The sequence below is a fragment of the Polypterus senegalus genome, chromosome 9 (genome assembly GCF_016835505.1).
Source record: "Polypterus senegalus isolate Bchr_013 chromosome 9, ASM1683550v1, whole genome shotgun sequence".
NCBI lineage: Eukaryota > Metazoa > Chordata > Cladistia > Polypteriformes > Polypteridae > Polypterus > Polypterus senegalus.
Genome location: NC_053162.1, coordinates 73,697,768 through 73,721,810, shown reverse-complemented (window position 1 = coordinate 73,721,810; position 24,043 = coordinate 73,697,768). Strand labels below are relative to the sequence as shown.

At 37.8% G+C, this 24,043-nt stretch overlaps 1 protein-coding gene across 3 annotated transcripts in view; it reads right to left on the bottom strand.

Annotated features, from left to right (window-relative positions):
• Positions 1 to 16,139, bottom strand: part of acsf3 (acyl-CoA synthetase family member 3) — a 222,066-nt gene extending 205,927 nt beyond the window's left edge. Inside the window, exon 1 of one of the 3 annotated variants that reach the window (XM_039763282.1) lies at positions 16,101 to 16,139. The gene's annotated coding sequence lies outside the window, so the exon portion shown is untranslated. Of the gene's footprint in view, positions 1 to 15,937; positions 16,010 to 16,100 lie in introns of those variants that run through there. The other 2 variants (XM_039763285.1, XM_039763281.1) reach the window with 2 other exon arrangements.
• Between the last annotated feature and the right edge of the window lie 7,904 nt (positions 16,140 to 24,043).

The window sequence follows — 24,043 nt, the reverse complement described above, 5'->3', positions numbered from 1 at the left end:
CAGAGCAATCTGATGGACCATTTTGGTTTTGGTGTGACTGGTCAGTTTGGCTTTAGTGATACAATGAAAGAGGAAGTGTGAGACACACAAGGAGGAGTAAAGGTGCATGCTAAGAGAGTCAACTTCAAAGACAATAAGTATAAAACCAGACAGGAGGTGAGGATCTGCAGGCATTACTGGTGCACACTCAAGAGAGGGAGAGCCAGAGAAGAGACGCTCAGACATATGCAAATACAATCAAACGTTCAGACACAAGCAAATACAGAGGAAAGGTGCAGAAAATATACACAGTACAAGATATGTAATAATTTAAATATTTGCTATTACCTGTCTTCAACAGGGACTGTGGTTAGTATTACATATTGTTTTGTTATCCGTTGTCACAGGCGGCTGGGGTGGAGCCCAGCCGGGAAGCCCGAGCGGATCGGAGGAGGGCTGGTGCCTCCTCCCGACCACGAGGGGGCGACCGCCTTGGTTTTGTTGGTGGCGGCGCCCCGGTGCCTGAAAAAACCTGGAGCCCAGCACTTCCGCCACACCAGGAAGTGCTGCAGGGAAGAAGACAGGGGACACCCGGAGGGCTTCCGGGTGCGCAGCCGGCACTTCCGCCACACTGGGGCGTGTCTGTGGAGGAATGCCGGGAAGCAGCTGGAGCCCATCCAGGGTGTGATAAAAAGGTCCGCCTCCCTTCATTCGAGGGTGGAAGTCGGGTGGAAGAGGACGGAGCTGGAGACAGGACTGGAGGCGGCCAGAAGGGCATAAAAGGGATTGTGAAAGGCCTGGACTTTGGGGGATCAGTGCTGGAGGCACTGGGTTTGTGCACTGACTTTATGTAAATATTGTACATAATAAACGTGTGTTGGGTGGTCAAACGATGTCCATCTGTCTGTGTCCGGGTCCCGTTCACACTGTACAACTAATTTATATTATTAACACTTCATATTTAGTCAGATTACATGTGAACAATATTATTTTGCTTACAATTTTCTAATTCAACAATTTAATTTTGCTGCATTACTTGATTACATATTAAAGATGATTAGAGTATATTCAGAAATAAAACACAAAAACAAACATTTGAAATGTGCTTCCTGAAATATACTGTGCAAGACTTATACATCATCCAGTTGTCAGAGATGTACGGGGACACTGCCCGGCCGGGACGCCTGGACAGTCCCCAATGGGGACAATACTTCTCCTCGCCACGAGAGGGCAGCCGCCGGTCTATTTGGGGGCCACAGAGACGGAGCTGGGATGCCCGTGTGAGGATGTGGCCACCGCCAGGGGGCGCCCGGTCAGTTGGGGAGTCCTGGATGGCAACATTTCCGCCATACCAGGAAGTGCTCCCGGAAACGGTTCTAAGACGACCCGGAGTGCTTCCAGGGGCTTTCCTGACACTTCCGCCACACCAGGAAGTGACGTCAAGGGGAGCACCTGGGACTCATCCGGGTCCTGATAAAAGGAGCCGCCTCCTTCCAGACGGAGAGCCAGAGTTGGGAGGAAGGAGACGAAGCTTGTGAGGAGGAGGAGGAGGTCCAAGAGAAAGAGAGAGAAAGAAAGAGGGAAAGAAGAAAAGAAAGAAGAAGAAGAAAGGAAAGAGTTGGTGAAAGAAGAAGAAAGGAAAGAGTTGATGAGAGAAGGCATTGTGGTGCAGTAAAGGAAAAATAAATAGCGTGTTTCATACATCCTGGTGTCGGTCTGTCTGTGTTGGGGGTACGGTTTCCACACAGTTTAATAGTGGCAGAAACCTTTAATAAATACCAGGCAATTTTAATTAATAACTGTTTGCTGCCATATGTTTTTCAATTGCTTCTTAATAGAGCTGTATACAGCTGAAATACCTAGCATTGCCAGGGTGGAAAATAGTGTTTTTTTTGGGAAAAATGTAATAAAAAAAAAAATACAACTTTAAAAATAAATTAACAAACAATGAAGATTCACTAATGTGTCTGTTTTGCGGTCTTGTATGTATGTTATCATCTAGTTGATGCTCGGAACCAACCAACTCTATTTAATTTCAAAAGCACCAGGGGCCTCATGTATAACGCCATGCGTAGAATTCGCACTATAACATGGCGCAAGCGCAAAAGCCGAAATGTGCTTACGCACAGAAAAATCCAGATGCAGGAATCTGTGCGTACTCCAACTTCCACGTTCTTCCGCTACATAAATCCCGGTCAGCGTGAAAACTAATGCTCGTGCACGCGCCTTATGTCCCGCCCCAACTTCTCCCAGAATTACGCCTCTTTGAATATGCAAATCATATAAATCGCCCTTAAGCTCAGCCTTCTGTGAAAAGACAATGGGAAAAGCACGGGGGAAAATATAAGAATTTCAGCGAATACCAAGTAGAGGGAAAGGAAAAACATACTATTTGTTTAACACTAGAATTACCAGAGTCTATGAAAAAACTCGTAGATCCGGCCCACCTTAAAACCGTTCTCACTTCTCCACTAGCGTCCTTTGTCTTCTAAATGTGACGATTAAGACGAGCAGCAATTAGCTGGCTATTCCACCCCCCACCGTCGCAGAACGTTCACTAAGTTTTCCCAGCTCATGCCTTGTTTGATTATCTGGGAGTGACTCAACTGCTGGAGTTTTAGAGTGGAAATAATAGATCATTATTTGGAATACATGCATTTTATGTATGTTTCGTTTCTACAGTAATCTGTGTAAACACATTGTTAAAACTGAAACTTTGTCATATTTTAGTAATAAATGTTACAAAATGTAGGCATAAACTATAGAATGTGTGAAGCCTGATTTCCAAAGATCAAATAAACACCTTCACAAAAGGTTCAAAAACAACGCCACAGCTTCTGTGGCGTTAGCGCTAAGATTTGCCTCTCAAAGTGCAGTATTCTTACCATGTCTGAGACTCGAGTTCGATACCTCGCTTGAGAGAAAGTGTTACTTTCTTTTTTCTTTTTAACCATGGCCGCGCTGCCTGCCTGCCTGCAAGCGTCTGCTTTCTGTGTGCTGTTGCGTTTTTCTTTTTTTTTCTTAAGTAAATCGTTAAGTTTAAAATGTCGATCGCGGTTATTTCTGTTGATTAATTCATGCTTTCATTCACAATAGCTAATACTGTTATCAAGTGGTCGCTACTTTTTTCTGTTGTATACAATCTATCTAGCGTCTTTATCTCCACTCTCACTGCCCGCTTGCCTGCATGCAGCTTGTGTCGATTGATAAATGATTTACCGTAATGTATTTTCTTTTTAACCTCAAATGGACATAAAATTTATAAACTGGTATGCACTGTCAGTTAATGAGATCGTTAAATTTTCATGAGGGATGCTCCTTTTAAAATATTTTTTAACAACTGAGACTGCAATTAACATTAACAAGTGTCCTTACAACTGTTATTTTTAAGATCCATAACACACAGACGGACAGACAGACAGAGCACTGCGTGATAGAGAGACAGACAGGCAGAGAAATCACTAGATACTGTATATAAATAAACAGGAAAGGCACATGTACTGAAAGAAAAAAAAGATCAACGTGTGCATTGTTCCAACTGCACTGAATAAGCTCACGCTTACTAACCCCTCCCCTCCTCCAATCTGACTCTAAGTATCAGCGCAAGTACAGACGCAAACCAGGTGTATGTGTGTACTGTATAATATTAACACTAAGAGCAGCTTACTACTGAAAACGGCAAATATAAGAGTGAGCGGGGATTGAACCGGCGACTCTTGATTACACTTGGTTTGCATCTATACTTGCGCTATTACTTAGACTCAGATTGGGGGGGAGGGGTTAGAGCGCGTGAGCTTATTCAGTGTAAGCAGGAACAACGCACATGTTGATTTTTTTTTTCTTTCAGTACATGTGCCTTCCCTGTTTATTTATATAAGTATCTAGTGACTTCTCTGCCTGTCTGTCTCTCTATTACGCAGTGTTCTGTCTGTCTGTCTGTGTGTTATGGATCTTAAAAATAACAGTTATAAGGACACTTGTTCATGTTAATTGCAGTCTCAATTGTTAAAAAATATTTTGAAAGGAGCATCCCACATGAAAATATAACGATCTCATTAACTGACATTGCATACCAGTTTATAAATTTTATGTCCGTTTTAGGTTAAAAAGAAAAAGCAAATAACAGTTCCATTTCCCAGGAGGAGAATTGAACTCGGGTCTCTAAAACACAATAACCCCACTGCGCTCAGAGTCAGAGACTCTTACCACTGTGCTACAGAAGCTGTTCTATTGTCTTTCAGCCTTTTGTGAAAGTGTTTGTTTGATGTTTGGACTTCATGCTTTTACACATTCTATAGTTTATGCCTACATTTTGTAACATTTATTACTAAAATATGAAAAAGTTTCTGTTTTAACAATGTGTTTACACAGATTACTGTAGAAACGGAACCAACATGAAATGCGTGTGTTCCAAATAACAATCTATTATTTCCACTCTAAAACTCCACTTCACTCCCAGATAATCAATCAAGGCATGAGCTGGGAGAACTAGCCAGCTGCTTGCTGCTCGGCTTAACCGCCACATTTACAGGACAAAAGAAGCTGGCGGAGAAGTGTGAACGGTTTTAAGGTGGGCCGGATCTACGAGTTTTTTCATAGACTCTGGTAATTCTAGTGTTAATTAAACCGTGGTATGATCAACAAAAGGAAGTTGATCGAGTGACAAAGCGTGTTGGAGAAACTTGAAAGCTCAGATATCAAAGTCGCCGTGAAAAGGCGAGTCGTAGCCCACCGTCTGAGTGTCATATGAAAGCTTATTAGGGTACAGACATAAAATAATAGGCACACAGTGGGGAAAAAAGCACAAAATGCCAACTTCAATCTTGAAATCTCCACTTTAATCACGTGGTTTATTTTGTCATTAAAGCAGAACATCATAAACGTCATCTTAAAATCGTTTAATTAACCAGTTTCTCAAATCACATCGTAATTAAAGTAGCACATTAAATGCTTTGTTTTGTACGTGATCTTCTATGTGTGTGAATCACTACTTGCTTCTTAAACCGGCTCTCTTTCTCCGACTGGACACACAATCCATTACATTCGTGATATTACAGCTCTCTGAATAACTAAAACACTAAGATGTATACGTGATATCATTTTCATGATGATAGGAGTTAAAGCACGTTGCTAAACATGGGTTTCATGGCGCAGTGATTGTGTGCGACCTTCGATGAAATTATTTATTGTAGCAGTACTCATGGGCGGCTCTAGGCAAAGAAAGAAACGGTGGCCCCTTCGCCTGCCAATGTCAATATGGTATCTTATGCATGGTGGATGGCCACGTCCGTTGCGGACACTGCATAGCCGCCTCATGCTCATGACACAAGCGTTTAACTTTTGTCGAAATTTGCCGCTGTGTTTTTAGCTGTGCCATTATTTTCTCTTTCTGTTTTATATTCAATATATATTGGCGTGGCCGCCCCTGCAGTCCTTGCTTTTCTTTCTCCAAGTAACTGATAGCCACACAATCAGCTCTATAATAGATGTTAAGCCATCTGTAAGCTTAGAGCACCGATTGTTAAAAACGTTTAAGGAACATTGAACTATCTTCGTAGTTCATGTTTAATTATTCTATCCTTCACGCCAATCCCAGTGAAGAATATGGATTATTTAAATGAAGTTAAAGTTACCTGTATAATATAATAAACATATTTTGCTGCATTTCATCTTAAAAATATCGTCATCATATGTAAATACACGGTTTATAAAGTGGCTCGGGTTGTGCAATATTATAACTATAGTGCAAGTTTACAGTGAGGTAATTGTATTTATAAGTACAAACAGTTCTACAAGGAGCAATTGATTGAGCGCATTTATAGTTCTTGGAATGAAACTGTTTCTGAACCGCGAGGTCCGTACAGGAAAGGCTTTGAAATGTTTTGCCTTGGCTGAGGTAGCGTGTGCTTGAGTCTGTATCCTGATAATTCTCTTTCCGATCAGCTGCTGCTGTGATTCTCCACTCAGATACTGTTATATAAATACTCCGAGTTGTGCAGTGAGAGTAATATGGAAAAAGATGATCTGCTGTGGCAACCCTAACGGGAGCAGCTGAAAAAAGAAGAAGAAGAAGGTGGTGCAGTGAGAGTAACAACGCTAAAGCAGTTATGATATTTGGATTACTATGGCTATTCCCTGGACCATTATATTGTTACAAGTTTATTACAATCAGATGCATTACACTAATAAACAGTATGCGGATAGTTTCAGTGTATTTATAAAGCGGCGTGAGGAAAATAAGGAGTAACCACACAGGAACAGTAGCATTGCTTTGACGCTGGGTGCCGCCGGTCTGCAAAACCAAGCAGAGAACTTGCGTATGACAAGCTATGAGGTACCGTGGAAAAGTACGTGGCTTTACGCCAAGTGTAGGTTTTATACATCGTGATTTGAACGTGGAAAAGTTCTTACGCAACATTTCTGTGCGTACGCACCGCTTATACATGAGGCCCCTGGAGAGCGGAGGTGCTCGAACATAAAGAATGTTGCCAGTTCGCCCTCTGGTGGTCATTCCGAGTGTCAACTGATGATAACATGCTTACAAGACCGCAAGATCACCCCAAACCCTACCCAAAATGTGGTGTGTTAGGGCTGATTTCACCCTAAAGTATTTTTAGTCGACCATTGAGAAACATGTGTACCAGGGGACATGAAAATCGCTCTAGCCGTTTGGACGTGATGATGGAACATACATACAGTACATACACACATTGACTTTTACATAAATATAGATAACAACATGTATTTACACAAAATGAGTAAAATTCTTTGACTGAAAAAAAAATTAATTAAAACCAAACAAATGAAATAATGTGAAAGTGGCAAAAATCTTTTCTGGATCAAAATCTGCGTGCGAAGTCTCAATTTCTAATTTTAATTAAGCAATTAACTAAAAAAGATATTGCCTTTTCCAGTTTCTACATACAGTCAGATGAAAGAAAGTAGTTTATGCATGTTCCATATGAAAACAGCTTTCTAATCGTGAGGTTTGACATTCAAAGTATTCAGTTAAACGTACAACACTTTGCAATCAGTGTGTGAAAAGTATTTTAAAAATGAAAAAATAAAACTCATATTGTTTGAACTTCTTTTTCCAACATCTATAATTGTCTATCTATATACAGGTAAAATTCTGTTAGTTCTGTGGTTGCAGCTCAGTTGTGCACAACAATCCCCAAACAAAAACATTGTAAAAAAAAAAAAAAAAGTCTTTCCTCGTACTGTTTTTTTTTTTTTTTTACCATTTTTGTTTTCGGTGGTTTTCAGTGATACCTTTTGCTTATTGCTCATCAACATTTGAAAAACATCCATTTGAATTTAACTCATTGTCACCCTCCTATAGAAACGGCAGACACGAAAAAATGATAACAGTTCATATTAGAAAAAAAAACTTTCAATTTCTGCAGCTCTCGATTGTGGCAAAAAGGAAAAAGACGTTGCCAAGTGAATTCGGAATTTAGCCATTGACACTGTCAACTGTCTTGAAAACCGAGCAAAAAAAGAAGAAAAATCTCAGATTGCAAATGTATTACAACTGCTGCAATTGAACACATCGAAAATGCCGTTTTTATGTGGTTCAGTGATGCTCGTTCAAGAAACATTCCTATTAATGCGGCACTCATTCAAGAAAAGTGCTATCACCGTGGCTGTGGAAGACTGTTTATCTGTTGCCGGGGCAACAGCAGGCTCACAGTCTGCTGTGACTCGGCACTGAATCAAACAGGAAAGATCTTGATGGGTGATTAAAGGAACATTGTAAATGCAGGGAACAGGATTACTTGGCCACTAACCTGGCCACAACCCTGCCTGACTGCTGTGTCTGTGTATAGGAGAGTGGTAGATCACGCTACAATAAATAATCGTGCTGTTCCTGTTTCAAGCTGAATAAAGTTGGTTTTGCTAAAGTACTGAGACTCAGCCTCGTGTTTTGGGGTGTAAGACAGGGACTTATAGCGTGCCTACAGTCTTTTAGGATTCGCTTCTGTGGCGCTTCACTGCAGTGCTGTGAGCCTGCTGCTGCCCTGCCCCGGCAATCTTCTACAGACGCGCCAATCGTGTTTCGGGATGCACTTTAGCGTGACATTACCATAGGGTGGGGGGGGGCCCAAAAGAGGTCAGAAACCTCACAATATGAAAAAGAAAAGGATGATTCGGCTTCCGATTGATAACTGTGCTGCCCACAACATGCTTCCGCATTTAGATAATGTTTGCGTTGAATTCTTCCCACCCAATTGCACAGCAGTGCAGCCCTTGGGTTTGGGCATTATTCGCACCCTGAAAGTGTTTTATCACATGGAAATGCTGAGAAAAATTCTCGTCAGCATAGACAGTAGAAGATTAAAATTAACGTGAAAGAAGCTATTGAAATGATTGCAAACGCCTGGGCGCATGTTAAAGAACTATAGTGACAAATACAGAATCTCATTACAACAAAATATTCTTTTAGGTCCCTGGCAGTTCGTTGTAATAAAATTTTACCTATATATTCTGTGGCTGGTCCGGGCATCTCTGAGCCCTAAACCACGGACACGACAACAGTTCCAGATTCAAATGAACTTAATTTAATAAAGTACATTTCAACAGGTCTCTTCTTCCAAATACAGCATAATTATTTTTTTCCTTTCCCTTTCTTCATTGCTTCTTTCACTCCTCCAAGTAAGCAATGTCCTTTTCCTCCGGATTCCAGCTCATCAGGTGAAGTGACGTAGCTCCCTTTATACCGGACCTGGAGTACTTTCAGGAAGGAAGATCCCGAGTAGAGATTATCCTGAGTGTATATATATATATATATATATATATATATATATATATACTGTGGGATATGGCCGGCCATTCATCCCGGCCAATACCCCCAGGCCGCTAGATGGAGCCCTCCTTGCAACGTGGAGATGCCCCAAATTCCAGCAGGGCATCATGGACTATGGAGTTTTAATACACAGCCCTGCTGGATAACGTCGGGGTCGCCAGGGGATGCTGCAGGGAGACACAGATACGTTTATTTTCCATAAAGCCCGGAAGTAAATCCCAGTCATATGGTTGGAAGAAATAAAGTGCTTCCGGGCTGATGAAGAAAAGGAGAAGTTTTTACCTGACCCGGAAGTGATAGAAAGTCACATGGACTGAGGGACAGAAACAATTCCGGGTCATGGACTATTAAAAGATTATGGGAAACCCAGGAAGACTGAGCTGAGTTGGTAGGCAGGGTGGCTAAGCGTCTGGGAGATTGGAGGATTGTCTATTTGATTATTATTGAGTATAGTGGAGTGGTGGTGCTTTGTGCCCTTATTTATAATAATAAATTCAACATTTGGATTTTATCTGATGTCTGGCATTTGATCCGAGGGTTCAAGGGAGCGAAAGAGCCCCAATCTGTCACAATACATATATACATATATATATATATATATATATATATACACATATATATATATATATATATATATACATACATACACATATATACATATATATACACTATATATATATATATATACATACACATATATACATATATATATATATATATATATATATATATATACATATATATATATATATATATATATATATATATATACATATATATATATACACAGTAGAGTTTTGCTTATCCGACCTTCGCTTATCCAACATTCTGTATTATCCAACGTCCCACCGCAAAAAACGCAATCAGCAACAAGAACTGCAAGTTGCAAGCGTGAGCGTAGTCTATTTTTTGTTGCTAAGTTCATTTTTTCAGTTAAATTTTTATGTTGTTTTGTTGTAAAACATGATTACAGTGGATTATGTGGCCAGCCCTCTCTGGAGTGTGTGTGTGGTGTCTCTCTCTCTCTTGTGCTCGTGTGCATGAGTGCGTACGTCTCTCTTTCCCGAGTGCGCGCGTGCATGTGTCTCTCTCTCTCTCTTGCATGCGTGTGTCTGTCTGTGTGTGTTTCTCTCGCGCTGCACAGTGAATGCACAGGGAGAGACTGAACAGCCCTGTGTGTGTGTGTGTATGTATATATATATATATATATATATATATATATATATATATATATATACACATACACAGTGCATCAGAAAAGTATTTTCCACATTTTGTTATGTTACAGCCTTATTCCAAAATGGATTAAATTAATTTTTTTTCTCAGAATTCTACACGACACCCCATAACGACAACGTGAAAAAAGTTTACTTACTTTTCAATCACTTGAAAAACAAGGAGTGACACACTACATCGAACTCTGGATGCACCACAGATATGTTGCTGTCGTTACAGGCTCTAGTCGAGAAGGGCATCAGAAATGAGGACACCATCTCTGCGATGCTATTCATGGCATGCGATGGTAATGCAGGACATGGACTGGGAAAGAGGCATGTAGATAAACGGCTACTGGCTAACCCACCTCTGATTCACAGATGATATTGTAGTCATCACAGAAAGCACTGCGCAACTAGAGACCACGCTGAATACTGCAGATCACAGAGGATCCGCGATTGGTTTGAAATCAACCGTATGAAAACAAAATACATGCGGTCAAATGATGCAACTCCCGATTGCATTACTATTGGAAACAATGAAACAGAAGAGGTGTCTGGCTATGTGTATCTCAGGCAGGAGGTGAACATGAGGCGGGACATGGAAAAGGAGATCTCCAGAGAATAAGAGCCTGATGAAGGGCATTCAACTCACACAAGGATGTTTTAAAGCTGAAGTTGGACAGGACCACTTGTGCGGACCTCTTCAACATTATGGTTTTCCCCACAATGCTATATGCAAGAGAAACCTGGGCTACAATGAAGAGGGAAAAGCAATGGCTGGTCACATCCCAGCAGGCCATGGAATGGTCGATGCTTAGAATCTCATTAAGAGATCACAACCAGAACGAGGAGGTCAGGGAGAGAACTGGAGTGAAGACGTGATCATGGAGTAATTAGCAGAGCAAACTCAGATAGGCAGGACATGTCACATAACTAAATGGCGATTGGTGGATGCGTGCAGTTGCCAAATAGTACCCACTCGAGTGTAAACGACCACTCAGTAGACCTCCACGAAGTTGGGAAGATGATATACAAACACGGATGGGACCTACATGGAGAAGAATGGCAAAAGCAAGAAGGGAATCGGCACAATTTCGTGACCAGCGGAGTCAAACTGATACTCGATAGTCTAGTAGATCAAGGTGATATAAACCTACTCATCCACCTTCAAAGCTAACTTTTATATTCCAGGCTTGCAGGGAGCGGAGGTCTGGCAGAATTGGGCAAAAAAACAGAAAAACAACTTTGGATAATATGACATTACAAGGAAAACTTACTTCTGGTGTGCCACTTTGCACTTCTAAAATATGTATAACTATTTCCATGTGAAACTGAAAAAATGTGTCTGATTTTAGACAGCACAAGTTATTTTGAAGGTATTTGTAGACAACAGACATGAAAAAAATGGGTGAATTATGATCCATCCATCTATTTTCTTAACTTTTTTTCCTACTACAAATCATGAGGGCTGCCAAATGAAGGTCAAAAGTTCCATAACAAAAGCCACTGAGAAAGGGCTGCTGATAAGTAGGTGGCTTCTGCTGGGATGCCAGCCATGGTCAATCACCCCCCCATTGGGTCACCTGGTTGAGAAGGTATGACATTGAAAGACCTGAAAACCAACAATGGCTGCAGGAACATCACCGTTGATGCATTCTAGTGCATCTAAAAGATGTTTCTTGCACCTAAAGAGCCACAGGCAGCCATAACCTACACCACTGACATGAACTGTGAGGAAGAGATAAGTACTGGACAGAATGTAGAGCAAACTCACTTAAATATCCACACTTCCTGATACAGGGAATATTTATATTTGGCAATTAATCTGCTTGGAAGAATATGGGTGAGATGGCCTAGCAAACACAGGAAAAACATCCAAACGTCACAGAAGTGGTGACCTAGCTGAAAACTGAACTTGGATCACTGGAGCCATGAGGGAGCAGTACTAGCTACAAGCTGTCATGCACAGGGCTCGGTATCAGCACTGATGCCCAGACTCGATTGGATTCTAATTATCAATGCCTCGATTCAATTCAATATTAATTTCATCTTGACTAAATTACTGTGTGTGCACTGATATATTTCAAGAGGTGGCTTTTTTAGAAATTACTTAACCATGCATATAGAACATTAATATAATGTGATGAATTTCAGTAACAGTTTATTTGAAAGGTGTCTACATAGTGACTTCATAATATATGCACAAGCATGGAATGACATTTAAGAAGAAATAATTGATTAGTACAGTAATGTACATTTAACATCAGTATTTAAGAAGATGTGGAACATATTATCATTGCTCTTTAAAAAGAAAAAAAATTGCAGCACTGCACTCATTCAAAATTCACCACAATTTAACTAACATACTGTATGTATCACAACATCAGAGTCCATGCATATTATGATGGGGGCTCCTTACTTTAATACAATACAATGGCATCTACTTTATAGAACACCTGTATCATCTTGTGAATAATATTATAAAGTAATCAAATACTGCTTCTTAAATAATAAATATTATTTAATAACCTATTTGTGTGTTATGGCTCTCCATGTAGACACCCTTCATCTAAACTGTTAGCCAAATTTATTCCCCTATTGGACATTTAAAATAATTATGAATTAGAGGAAATAAAAGACACAACGTGGAAAACGTGTCTTTCTGTAATTCTTACGTCGCTCACTTGAAGCAGTCAAGTTACTTAGTCTCAAAAATATGTCCTTACAATCATCAGACAAAAAGCAAGCATTTTAAATGAGAATATAGAGTTGATGCTTGTTAAAAGCAATACTGAATGAATGGAACATAAAAGAAAAAGAACTGGCAATCATGAATGATAATGTTGCTACTATGAAGCTACTTCAAGTTGGCTGCTTTGCAGTACAGCTTGCCACATAATGAGAAACAACGTTCATTGAAATTGCCAACACACAAACTTGTGACTGATATGTTCACACAATGGAACAGCACATTGAAAATGCTAGAAAGGTTTTTGGAACAACAGCCAGCCAGTCAGCCATCTCAGCAGCTCTGTATATAGGCAGCAAGGTTGCTCCTGATGTAACTGGTATGCAGTACACTTGACTGCAACACGTCTAATAATAACAATACATTTTAAATATACAAGGTGCCTTTCTAAGTACTCAAGAACACCCAAAAAACAATAAAAAAAACATTATAAACAAAACTTAAAACATCAGAAAATACTTATGGTGGGGCGAGGTTATGAATAGCCTTAAATGTTAACAGCAGAATTTTAAAATCAATTTGAAACTTAATCAGGAGCTAATGAAACTGCAGCAAAGAGTAATGGTGAATAGATGGGGTTCCAGTAATGATGCGAGCAGCAGAATTCTGGACTAGCTGAAACTTATGGAGATTTATTACAGAGACCAAAGAGGAGTGAATTGCAATAGTCCAGACGAGAAGTAACAAGACTGTGAACAAGAATGGCAGTGGTATGGGAAGTGAGGGAGTGACAGATGCGATTAATATTCCATAAGTGGAAGTAAGCAGACCAGGTGATGTTATTAATGTGAGATTGAAAAGATAGAGTACTATCAAGGATGACACCCAGACTCTTGACCCGAGGTGAAGGGAAAAGAAAGGAGTATCAATAACAAGTGAAAGATTATCGGCTTTGGATAATGATGATCTTGTACCAATGAGGAGAACCTCAGTTTTGTCACTGAAAATCTGAAGAAAACTAGGATTTAATTTCAACAATGCAGTCAATACGCGAAGATGGAGGAAAAGAAGAAATGGGTTTACTAGCAAGGTAGAGCTGGGTGTCATTAGCATAACAGTGAAAATCAATGTTAAATGTTATATTTACGAAAGATATTGCCAAGGGGGAAGAAGTTAAATAATAAAAAAGAGGCTCCTGGACAGAGCCCTGGGGCACACCTGAAGTAACAGCGGTGGGTTGGGATGTTAAAGTTTTAAGCTGAATGAACTGAGTGTGGCCAGAGTGGTAGGTTCTGAACTAATCTAGTGGAGTGGGAGTAATTCCAATCAAAGATAATCTATTAAGAAGAGTGGTATGTCAAATAGTATCAAAGGCCGCAGTCAGATCAAGGAGGATGAGAATAGTAAGTAAACCAGAGTCAGCAGCCATAAGAAGGTCGTTAGTAATTCTAATAAGTGCCGTTTCTGTACTATGGAGGGGGCGAAAACCAGACTGGAACTTTTCATATAGATTATTATGAGATAAGTGAGAGTGAAGTTGGATAGCTACTATTTTTTCAAGAATTTTGGAGATGAAGGGCAGATTATACATAGGGCGAAAATTATTGAAGTTAGTTGGATTGGTACCAGGTTTTTTCAGTAATGGGGTAATCTGCCACAGTTGCACAGATGTTTTTAATACGAATTTGCTGTCCTGGATATTCAGCTGAGGACACACCATTTTATGCAATATGTAAAGTGCTTTAACTGTAGGAAGTCTTAACAGGCACATTAGCAACATTTACTGAAATGGATGCCAAAAAAAGAGATAAGCAAAAAAAAACTATCTATAGTAATTGATCAAGATAGAGATTTAGTAGATCAATCTTGAGACTTTAAAAATATTTAATTTTTTTAAACCATCATAAAACAAAAAATAAAAAAAGAATAATTTACATGTCTTAAACAATACTTGGCTCAAACTTGAAGGTAACATTGATACTGCTTTTGGTTCACTTCTGCACATACACCTCTCATTATATATTGAGTGTATATAGTGTGCAGAGAAATGCAAAATGAACACTGACAAGCAAATAATTATTGATGACTACAACCTTAACAAACATCTAATGTAATGATGTTACCTTTTCACTCCCTGTTGCTTACTGGATAGTCTCACATGTATTTTAGGATCAGACTTTTTAAAAAGTATACACTGTTTAAATTACTATAATACACTTAACATTTCATTTTTCATTAATAAAACATCTCTACTGATAATCATTTATTTTACAATAATGGTATTTACAATAGAGGTTTTATATTTTTATACTACATTAAGGTTTGTGCTACTTTTATTTGGGCAAGTGGGAATAAAACCATACAAGATATTCGAGCGATTGTGGATGAAGATGCAGATGAAGATGAATAGACTTTAAGCTGCATAAAAACGAAAGCATTTTCGTGTTTGGAATGTCAATATTACTGGTTTTGCATAAAAACAATTCAGAATTGTCAGAAGGTAGCTGAGCTTATCCCTAAGGATCAAAGCACAAATTATTGCTTCAAAAACCAGTAAGCCACCATGCATGAGCAAAGCAAGTTTTTAAAGGTTATTTGATAACGTCCCAGATACCAAAAAAAAAAAAAATCTTTCCATTAAGATAATGTTGGTGACCGTTCCGGTAACCGAGATGTAACGTTCAAATAACGTTGCAATAACGTGACATTGTTTATTGTCTAATAATTCATGTAATGATGTTCACATCTTTGTAGTTTATTGCAGAAAACTGTCCAACAAATATTGCAAATTTAATCACTTTAGTAAACAAATAGTACAATTTTAACACAATGCAAGTTGTTTAGCCTATTTGTGAAACAGGCGTCAACAACTAGGACTTCAATAGTTTTGAAGTTAATTTACAACCATTTTTAGAACATCAAAAAGGAAATAATAATTTGCGCAAAACAAAATTACTTCCTTGTCTCATTGCTGCCTCAGTGACAAGAAGTAAGAAAATGGACAGGTACTCTTTATTCCACACCAGGAGATCACACTAAAAAGGAAGAGTGCTTGCCTATAGTTACTGCTAAATTTAAAAAATAAAGAAAGAGAGAGAGAGAGAGAAGTAACAAGAAAATTAAAGTTATTGCAATTAGCTCAGTAGTTGGAGTAAAACGGCACTTTTGATTAAGTTTACAATGTATGTTAACCAAAAGGTGAATGTGTCTTGCCCTCTTTCATAGCGTATTTTCTATTCGTCTTACCTACAAACACCGTCGTGTAAGTACGATCCATTCGGCAAATTGTACGCTTTTAAATAAGTCCGTGTAGAAACCCAAACGTTAAGAAAGCAATGCCTGTGTTGCACGGGATGTAGAAAAATTTCTTAAAGTATAAAATAGGGTATTTATTAGACGCGAGGCTTACCAAAAAAAAGTTCAAAAGACTGAAGGGTGGATGAAGTAAAGTTGAAACCAGAAAACCACTAGATTTTTATTACACATTACTACCGACGGACAAACTGGGGAAATAAACACAGCTGACAGATATGGGAGGGGGAGGGGTAAGCCAATGGGCACACAGTATGCAAATAAGACGAGCGGCTTTAATTTTGGAGAGAGGCTTCTGTTTAAAGTTGTTGAAACGCAAGGAAAGTCACGTCTGCTTAAGAAGTAAAATACCGCAGAAGCTGACGGACAGGAGGTTTGGGGTTCACGGCTGGTTAAGAGAAAGTTAATCGTTTACATTAGCTGCACTAGGAGGCTGTTTAAGCATTAGAAAGTAACTGCTGGTTGTAGTTATTAATGTTAGAGAGTTCATTGTTAGTTAAGCAGTTACTCAATTCAGAAGTTACTTATTAAGCTATGCAGAAAAATGTATCTAGTTATTTTTCAATTACCAAAAAAGAGTACAGTACTTTGTTTTTAGAAACGCTATCCGTCAAACGGTAATCATGCTTTTAAAATACAATGCCACTTACAAATCTCCTAATCTACATTTATCAAACTCTAAAGAAACTGTGTTTTCTATCAAGTCCCTCATCTCGTAATAAAATAAATAAATTTCTCTTTTGAAAAGAATATTGTAACCATTCCCTATTGACTGTCTCACTATAAGAGTTTTATTGCAAATTATGTCTAGAAGATAGTATGGACCATACTATTTAAATTTAATTTAAAATAAAGTTAGAGAAAATGTTTTTAAATTACTCCATAGATATTATCCTATCAAACACTACATGATCAATTAAAAAAGACATTGACTGAAATTGCTTACATTCTAACACCTGCTCAGAAACTGCTTTACATTTATTTTGGGACTGTTTCTAAACTCCTAAAGTTATTTTTGAATGGGAATAGGTTTGTCATTAGAAGATTTCTCTCTTTTTTTTAGATATCCAATTTGGAATTAATAAGTATAAAAGATGTGAAGAGAAAGAATATTATCAAATGAACATTCTCATTTTGGCAAAATGTATTATTCATAAAACTAACGTTATCTATTAGAAACCTTTGCTTCTTATATTTGAAAAGAAAGTTGTTACCATCACTTCAACTTCAAATAATTGTAAAGCTTTTAAAAAACTAGTATTTGTAAAATTTTAATTTGTTTCTGTAATATCACATGATGTGCCCTCAGCAGTTTATCTTTTTGTGGTTTATTCTCTATTATTATAACTGCAATTATTATACTGTAATAAAGAATACAAAAAAATGTTAGTGCAATTTGTGGGGCAGCACCAGGTTGGATATAAACTGCACATCACATCACCAAGAGATTGGATTTGAATGCCAGCTCTTTCACATCCTGCTTGTAGTGTGAGTGTTTGTTTCCTGTGTCAGCATAAAGTTTACAACAGATGCTTTTCTTGTCCACCCACATCCGGAAGACTTATGTGTTAAATTAACCGGCAAATCCTAACAATACCAGTGTGAGTGACCATGCATGAATGTGTCCTGCAATGTACTAGTGCCTAGTCACCATAACGTCTAATTAAATATGTTTGAAAACTTATAGATGTAATATAATGGCTGGTCTAGAGGCATTGTCTTCAACTGAAGTTAATTTTGCCTTATGTAACTGTGTGTTTACATTTATTAAAGCGGAATATCCGGTAAAGTAGTCACTATTTTTGCATGGGGTCTTTCATTTACTTTTTAATGCCATTACTATAATATACCATATACAATCAAAATATTGATATTTTATTGAACCCAAGCAGAAATGGCAGTATTAAGAATAGCCCACATGCATTAAAAGCAGAGATTTATAGAAGACAATAACGCAGAATACATTCAAATCTAAAGAGCTAAATAAACACACTGTCAAAAATCCCTTTAAATTAACATATTAAACTAATCCTAGACAGATGACCTCATTGTTGTGTTCTGTCTTGCACCCTGTGCTCTGCTGGAACAGGCACCAACCCCTCACCACTCTGACCTGGATTAAGCAAAATGGAGAATTAAAGTATGCATGTATATATTTACTAATACTACTGTCTTATTTTTTCAGCTTTTGTGTGTTTGAGTTGAATTCTTTAATTCACATTCTGTGGGGCTTGACTCAATCCATGTTGTTTTCTATTTTAACCCAAATAGCCTCACTAAGGTGTTGCTTATCTCCCATCCAAATAAAACTTCATCTTTAAATTCTCTCTAAAATGTAGAGCAATCTGAACATCTTTTGAATTGCGCCCGTCTTATCTAAATAATGTATATTTATTTATAATCATCCCCATCCAAAGGATTTAGTAAGAAATATAGATAGATAGAACTTTATTTGTCCCAAGGGAGAAATTTACCTTCTTACAGAACCTCAATAAACAAAAAACTAAATATTATAAAAAAAACAACAACAAACCCCATCCCTCCAATTACAGACCTGTATTACTAAAAAGAAAAGAAAACTTTTGATTTGGCTAAAGATAAAAAGAAAAGCCACAGGGAGACATTATAATTATGTATTGCCATTGGAATGGAGGAGCCCCAGTAGTGTTTCTTAACACACATCTGCTGAATAATTCTGTGGCTGAAAGTACTCAATGACTGTGTTTCAGAGAGAATATGAATCATTGTTAATAACGGCTATGAGTTTCTTAATCAGCTTGGTGATTTGGGATGAGGCCTTTCTTTAAATGATGTTACTGGGCCAGCACACCACAGCGTAGAAAATCACACTGCTTATCACAAAGCTTTTGAATATAAGATCATTGCCCACTTTAAAGGAGCACTGTCTCTTCAGAAAAAATAGAATCTTTTCAAAAGACATTGCCTGGGTATGGGATATAAACCAAGGACACTTAGGTTTCCATTTATATTATGTACTACTCAGTTTCTATTTGCTTTCTTTTTAATACTTTTAGCATTAGCCCAATAAACATTTAATTTATTATTGATTATATATTTTTAATTAACTGCAGGTTAATAATTTACAGATTATATTTTATTTCAATTTCTATTTTCTTACATAACCATACATATTATTATTAATATGGCCTGCAATTAGCCCCTTCTACCCTTATCCCTTATGTTGAATGTGTTCTTCTAATTGCACATAACACCTTCTTAGTGCTTGTCAAGTTCAAATGTAAATCATTCTGCTGTCAAAGATCCCATCTACAAAATAGACCCCATAAACGTGTGCTCTTCTGTCAAATGGCAAGACCTGATTTTGAGTCATGCATTAAATCTCTAATCTCCTCAGTCTAACTTGAACTGGTAGTAGATCAACCCCTGCTCTGTCTAGAAGTTTAGCCACCCAGCTGTGAAAGTATCACATCCCTGCGTCAGGACACAACACACCATGTGCGACCCCCCTGTTGCTGATGCAGACCTTTTTTGTTCCATTCTATCAGTTTAATCTAATTAGATTATTCTTATATGCAGTATGTTCTTTGGTGACCTGGTGTATGCTGAATGTTGCCAGGATAGGTTTCAGCTTCTGGAAACTCTGAATTTGGGTTAAACAGGTACTAGAATGTTATTTTATTTTTTACATTGATCTCTTCCTCAAGAAAGACTCAAAACAGATTTACAGAATACAGAATCGAATACGTCACAGAGTTTGTGCCTAGTTAAACACGGTGCTCAACAGAGTTGAACTCTTCTGTCTTGGTGGTTAATGACTGGAGAGTCTACACCACATTCCACTTAACTTACATCTTAATGGTGACTTATCTCCCTGTAGCTTCTAATTACGAGTCTCGTCTCACTTCACTTTAGGGGTGCACACTGTTCGGCAATCCTGATGTTAAGGTGATGGGCCACCTAACTTATCTTGCAGATTTAGATCTCTTGGGAATGAAATTCTCTAAATCCAAACAAGGCCTAATTTTCGCATTTTATGTATGATTTTGTTTTAACAATTTCAAACTAAATCAATTTAAAACAAAAAAAGATGTTTACATATACTGTCCTGAGTTCTGATCATCAAGAATTCAAATGCCCCAGAGTTCAAACAGTGAAGGTGAAGAGATGATGAATTATAGTTAAAAAAGATCACACATTTCAGAGCTGTAAACAAAGCTAGATTCAAAAACTAGAAAATTCTAAGTAGAAGATTACTCAAAAACAAAAACTTTTGGCTGAGTCTTTCCTTTATTTTATACCAAAGTCCAGCCACTATTTTAACCACATAGCCATTTTATAAAACATGACCACCAGGATTTCATAGGTCACTTGGTACCTACATCATGTGCCTACAAAGCAAGTCGCTTCGCAGTGACAACACATAATAATAATAAGCCATTAAAAGAAGAAACACAAAATGAGCTGTAAGAGACAAAAACACACAATTTTGACACCCATGAAAAAATAATATTACAAATGAATGTCACTCTCACATAGGAAAAATTAATCAACAATCGATAAAGTTAAAATTATTAATTATTAACATGTTCCTGATAGTGTTAATGATATTTTCACATGCCTCAGACTTTGCCCTGCTTTTACCCAAGTATTATTAATGCCTGATATGTGCCTGTTTTTTCAGTGTAGCAATTGTCAGTTGCCTGCTGCTATTGTGGACACGGTTTTGAAAACAATGGAAAACACCTTGTCCCAAAGGGAAAATGGTGTATGCAGGACAAAAAAATAAAGAATAATCTAAAGGGGAGTTCAGAAAGACCACTCCCTAAACAGGCTTAGGTTCATAAGCAAATAATAAATACAAAAAAAATTAGTAATGATGATCAGAAATAATGTTCCAGCTAGGGTATATGCAGTTCATGAGTGCTAATAGTTTGCAGTATTTTTGAGCTCTAAATGCATCTGACTTCTGCTGAATGTCATGTAATTCTAGGGCCATTTGTTCATTTGTTGGAAAGAATTGGTTAGGTCATTCACATGGTCTGGGATCTTTTTATACTGTAACTGTTTAATTTCTTAAACTCTCAAAATGAGTGACCCCAAGATGAAATGTTTTTACAGAAAACACTGTCTTGAACACAATGGAAAAAACTGTGAGTGTAGAGATAATGATTTTTAATAGACCTGGAGATGAAGGACAAATAAAAGGCAATAGTCCAAAGGATAGGTACTTTATAGCCTTAAGTTGATAACCAAAATGAATCTGAACAAACCAGTTGAGAAGTACCAAAACAAAGGGCAAAAGTCATGGTCCAAGAATTGTAACCCAAAGTTCCTAAACCTGTCTATTATCTTTTCCCAATTTTAACTCTACAAATTTGGTTTTCTAAAAAATAATGACAGCTGCCCAACATCTTTCACACTGTCATAAAAGTTCCTATGTCCAACAATGACTGTCATTGCTGAATTTTATGTATTCCTCTTTTCACTGGTGAAGTTATTTACCTTATATTTTGCATATTTATTTTCTGCTTTATTGTAGCACTGCTATCCATTTGACGGAGAATTGTTTTTAAGAACTGCAAAACAAGCATGAAAGGACAGACTTCAATGAAGATTTATTTACTGATGAGCCAGTGCCTTCAAAAATCAGAATCAAAAAAGTGTAATACTTCAGTAAAATACATCACTTCACTCAGTCCTGAAAAGCTATTTTTTGTCCCCAGTGTTTATTTATAAATTTTGCAATTTCAAATTGTAATCTGGCATGCAGTTATGATAATGATCACAGCAGTTGAGAGGTTTCTGGAGTAGAAGAATAATGATGTCTAAATGATTTGCACAGTGAGGTTCCAATACCATTGGAGCAAGCATATTGATTGGGATGGGAAACCATTTATTTTATTATTCATTTAGTAGATACACATTTTTATATTATGGTTATGGCATACTTGGTTTTTAATTTTGTAATAATTATAAGGTATTAATATAGTTATTTTCATTATATAAAATAATTGTGCTATTACCAGTGTTCATTTATTGGCAATGATAATGCCAAGAATTTCGTTTCAAAATATATTTTTGACCAGAAAGCACTTCATAAAAAGCCCAAAGTATTTTGCTTTCATTTTCTAGTAATACAATTTTCCCTGACTCCCTATTTATTCCAGGGATATGGTGATTTATATATATATATATATATATATATATATATATATATATATATATATATATATATATATATATATATATATATATATATATATATATATATATATATAGTAGTTTGCTTTTGCTTCTCTGTCAGATGTATTTACTTGTGAGCATGAAAGATCAAGGTTTAAAGGGCTAACTCTATAAAGGCTTCAATAATCAATACCATAACATTCTCATAAGTCTGATTTTACTGTGGCTGCTAGTTTCTATTTCAGGCTTTTAGTTTGAGCCAACACACCTTTAAATGAGAAATAAAGTAGCAGTCCTAAATATACAAGATGTGCAACGCACACAGGCAGGAAGCAATTTCCGTAGCTAGAACATCCACTCACAGCAATTTGCCAGCTTTCTCTCTCCCTTGAGGTGCATGATTAAAAACAGATGCTCTGTGTTATCCTCTCACCAGGGGTCTTTAATTTGAACTCTGTTAAAGCAACGGACATTGTCTTCATTTTTGCAGAGAACTACAGACTGCGGAGATTGACCAAAATAAATGTTGTTTATATCAGCTCTGTACTGCACTATAAGAAGAGTGTTCTTTAAGTCTGACTACAAGATGATTAAACAGTGAACATTATATATATATATATATATATATATATATATATATATATATATATATATATATATATGATCCCCGAGAGGGGGTGCAGTGAGTGAGTACACCTGATGAGCCAAGAATTAGGGTGAAACACGTGTTGCGTACTCTTATTAGTAAAACTGTGCAACATTCTGTGATCGGCTTCTTGCAACTGAAGAGGACACCGTAGCAGAAATTTGCCGACTTGCAGATCGGCCAGAAGCATTACCTGGTAGGGAACGACCCATACAGTCAGATTGTGATTCAGACTACGAATGCCATGAATATATATATATATATATTGTCACACACGCGCACTGGTGCTCCCAGGTGAGCAATTTGTTACCAGATGAAGAGTTGTATTGTGGTATTGATGCCTCTCTCTCTAATTTTCTAGAACTAAAGAAGACAAATAATCACTCACCTCCAACATTCCGTACTTCATTAAATGGCTCCTCATCCACTTCCTCATCCACAACGTCACTTCCGGCTCCCGATGATGACGTCACTTCCGGTCCTCCACCGATGACACCATGTCCAGCTCCCGATGATGACGTTACTTCCGGTCACCTCCAATAACATCACTTCCGTCCCCCATTGATGACATCACTTCCCATATTGCTTCATTTCCTGTATAACCATTTCCTGTAGCCATTTTCTGACTGTATAAAAATGACGATCACCCATCCTTTGATGTCGAATTTTTGATGTTTTTTCATCTTTTTGACCAGCAATATAGCACCACAGCAATATACGGGGCAATTCCCCGACTCTTTTGAAAGTCTTTTGTGAAGTAATTTATCACTATATATATATAGTCACACATGCGTGTTTAGGAGACAACCAAAGGGCCTGAATAAATGTAGTTCCATTTTGGACTAGTAGGTGGCGAAGTGCACTAATTCTCTCTTTCAATTCCTAACAGACAATTTTTGGGAAATCCTGCCTTGTTTAGGGGTAGCCAATGACATCACTTCTGTTTCCGGTCCTGATGACATCACTTCGCCCGTGAGGGTTTAAAAGCTGCCATCTTAAAGATGATACTCAGTTCTGTTTTGGACTCAGTTATGTGAACATGTCTTTTGTCTTTTGACAGATTTTGCAGCTGGGAAATATTATACGGGTGGCTGCCCCAAACCTTCCCATTGTCTCTTGGTTATTCTTGTGACAGTGGTGTAGCCAGCAGGCTGGTAGAATCCCAGAAGAAAACTGGATCGGATCTGACTTATGAACAGGTGGGAGAGTACCGGGGCTGAGTTTCCGGG